Below are 3,796 nucleotides of genomic sequence, written 5' to 3'. Positions count from 1 at the left end.
GAGTTTGGAGCACTTTGGAAGGAAGTTAATCCTGCCACCATTTTCATTTCCGCTTTGCAATTTATTCAACCCTCCGATTGAAGCAGGTTTTTATTACTTGTCTTTATCTTATTTATTTTCCCGCACTCGCTTTACTTTATTTATTTCCTCGCACTCGCTTTAAATTATTTATTTCTCGCACTCGCTTTACTTTATTTATTTCTCGCATTCGCTTTAAATTATTTATTTCCTCGCACTCGCTTTAAATTATTTATTTCCTCGCACTCGCTTTAAATTATTTACTTTCCGCACTCGCACTACTTTTATTTATTTTCCGCACTCGCACTACTTTTATTTACTTTCCGCACTTTTACTTTACCATGTCTAACTAAATCTATAAGGTTAGAATGTAAGGATCGTAATTGAACCGATAATCCGTACAATTGTTCGTAGAAGCACTTAAGGGCTATTTTAACTTTCAACTTAAGTTTTCCCGCACTTCAATTCCATTGGGTAAGATCGAAAGCCGTCCAACGTCTTTTTAAACTTAATTGTTTTTAACTATTTCAAAAACAGCGAAAGCACTTTGTTTAGTTCATTAGGAGTTTTTAACTTAAGAAGAAAAGAGATTTTAAAACTATTTTCGGACGCGTTTATAAGTTTAGGTCTGGTTCGTGAGAACCTTTTTTGGTTAAGAAATACAGGTTATAATACTTTTCAACTTAGTCAAGATACTATATTTCTTAAAAATAGGTTTACTACTCTAACGCAATGCGCGCCTTTTTATAAGTGACAATAAGAGGGTTTGATTAGGGAGTACAACTCAGTTCTGAATACGCGAAAGCGACAGTTCCTGTTAAATTAGTTCTTTTCAAAGTAGAAAACATTGCCCATAAGTAGCTCTATTAGCAAGTACTTGGATTATTAATTGATTACATGAATTACATTCGACCCTGTCTTTATTAATTAATCTTTATTCAACATTTTACTTTTCGTTGCACACTCCAAAAACACCTATTTTGATTGCCTTTGATAAACACCATAACAATAGATAATGATAGATTGACACTTGGTCTCTGTGGATTCGACAATCTTTTATATTACTCTGACGCGTTCGTATACTTGCGAAACACCGCATCAAGTTTTTGGCGCTGTTGCCGGGGACCAATTTCGTCAAATTTCTTTTCCCTGTTGTTATATCGTTTAGACTTAGGCTATTTCCTGCCGGTCAATGCGAAGAACTCGCAGCACCGGAAGTTTAAGCTTAGTACACCCTCTAGCGGAACCTGAACGTTACGCTCGCGCACGTTTATTCTTTCATAGAATTAAGAGAGCTATGGCCGAAGATCAAAACCAAATACCTCTTAAGGATTTTGCTCAACCATCAAATGAAGAACCTAGTTCTAGTATAGTAAACCCAACTATCCCAGCTAATAACTTTGAACTTAAACCATCCCTGTTGCAACTAGTGCCACAGAGACAATTCCCAGGTCTCGCTACTGAGAACCCAAACCAACATTTAAAAATATTTCTTCAATTAGCAGACACTTTTAAAACCAATGGAGCTTCTCCTGAGGCAATACGTTTAAGATTATTTCCCTTTTCCCTCAGAGATAAAGCCCTATCATGGTTAGATTCCCTTCCACCCAATTCCATTACGACTTGGGATAACCTTAGAAGAATTTTTCTTGCTAGATATTTTCCCCCGAGTAAGACCGCCGTTCTTCGAAACCATATAACTAGATTTACCCAAAACCAAGGAGAATCGATGTTCGAAGCTTGGGAGAGATATAAAGAGTTGTTACGAGCATGCCCACATCATGGTTTAGAAAATTGGTTAATCATTCAAACCTTCTATAATGGACTTCATTATAACACAAAGATGACCATCGACGCTGCCGCAGGCGGTGCTCTGATGAACAAACTGAAATTCTAGTTATCAGACTTTCGATGTCACACGGGTTGTTATGACATCCAATTCTGCACAGACAAGAATTATGCAGAACTTAAAAGTAAGTGCAGTAAATAACACAAGTAATTGTTTACCCAGTTCAGTCCAACATGACCTACATCTGGGGGCTACCAAGCCAGAGAGGAAATCCACTATCAGTAGTATTAATTCAAAGCTAAACTCACCCGTTTACAACTCTTCACTTAATCCCTACCCAATGCAATTTCAATCTTACTCTAAGATCAGAGTTCCTACTCACTCCCCCTCAATCACCTCAGTGATTACTACCTTTAATCAATATTAAAGACAATTTTGAAGTCACACTTCAAACAACTCTTGATTGTGCTTAACAGCTTTAATCAAGATACACATCACTCACGCTTAAAAGCTTTGAGTGACACAACACTTACAACTCAATGAACACCCTATGCCAATGCGATCATCTACGTGATAATGGCTTGGCTTACAAGATATGTCTAATACAAGACTCACAAAAATACAGCAGTGAAGTATGATGGACACACTAAATCTTCACGCCTCAAAATCCCCAGTTCTGAACGAAGGAGCGCCTTCCTTTTATATTGCAGTACTTGGGCCTTTGCACTTGTATTCTCCTGAATTTAAGGTCACGCGAGTTCCCCTAAATTCCACATCTAGGTTACTAACAAATAGGCTATTTGTTAGGTTCATTAAATGTAGCTTGGTTGTTAATTTCCTGGATTTTCTCTCAGCTGTTGAATCCCTGAAGAATAGCCTGAGAAAAAGCTGAAACAGAAAACTAAACAACCTACAATATAGCATATGCTGTCAGGAATGAATGTCACAACATTCAGCTTGACATCAAGGACCATATGCTAAGTCTGTTTTTCCTGAAAACAGACTGTACAAAGTTTGTTGAACTGTACAGGACCAAACTGTCCATTCTACAGTAGAAGCTTACAATAATAAATGCCAAAGCATCCAATTTGACATTTACACATTTAGCCTTTTAGTCAGTTTTGTTTTACTCTTGAAGAACAAACTAAGAAACATACTGAAGTGTAGCAGAACTCCACTCTGTTTATTGTTCAGTATATGCTGTCAATGATGAACGTCATAACATCCAGTTTGACATTCAGACAGTAGGCTTTATGCCAGGTCTGGTATTTCCTTGATAACCAGACTGGAAATGAATACTGAGCTCTAACAGAACACCAATTGTTCTATTCCTCAGTATCTGCTGACAGGGATGAATGTCACCACGTCCACTTTGACATTCAATAAATCCTGTATTAGCTAATCCTGTAGTAAACTCCTCAAGTATGTCATGACCTTAGTGAAGACATCAGAGTACGGTTAGATATTCTAACCTACAATGCAGTTACACAAACATGTCATGACATCAGTCAAGACATTAGAATCCAGTTAGTGTTTTACCATACAATGCAGCCAATTAAACACCTACAAACTCCCCCTTTGGCAAATTTTTGGCTAAAACACTTTGATCCCCATAACAGAGTTCATAGCAGCGGAAATCACACATCTAGCAGGAAATAGACCTAGCTAATACACTCAGAGTGGCAGCACACTCACACATATGGAAGTTAAGCAAAAACTTCACATAACAGCACACATACAGAAGTTAAATAAAAACTTCTAATTGCAGCACAACCTCTGGATAAGAGGATCTTGAACATCTGTCCGGAATATCTGTTTAACAAAACATTCTGTTGTTCTGGGGTATCACCTGTTACTCCCCCTTTTTGGCAAAAATGTTGCCAAAGCAACACACTAAACTACAGACCAACATAACTTAAACAGAATTACACATAGCTGATAGAATTACAGACTTGGTTTTACTTCACAGTTTCAACCAAGTTAGCACCC

The 3,796-nt window shown here is 37.5% G+C and overlaps 1 non-coding gene across 1 annotated transcript; it reads right to left on the bottom strand.

Moving 5' to 3' along the window:
* Positions 1 to 1,699: 1,699 nt before the first annotated feature.
* On the bottom strand, positions 1,700 to 1,806 carry LOC127116052 (small nucleolar RNA R71). The gene has a single exon (XR_007801040.1). It is a non-coding gene; the product is annotated as a small nucleolar RNA R71 (small nucleolar RNA).
* Between the last annotated feature and the right edge of the window lie 1,990 nt (positions 1,807 to 3,796).

Source organism: Lathyrus oleraceus, chromosome 1 (assembly GCF_024323335.1).
Source record: "Lathyrus oleraceus cultivar Zhongwan6 chromosome 1, CAAS_Psat_ZW6_1.0, whole genome shotgun sequence".
Lineage (NCBI taxonomy): Eukaryota > Viridiplantae > Streptophyta > Magnoliopsida > Fabales > Fabaceae > Lathyrus > Lathyrus oleraceus.
This window is presented reverse-complemented; position numbering and strand designations above follow the sequence as displayed.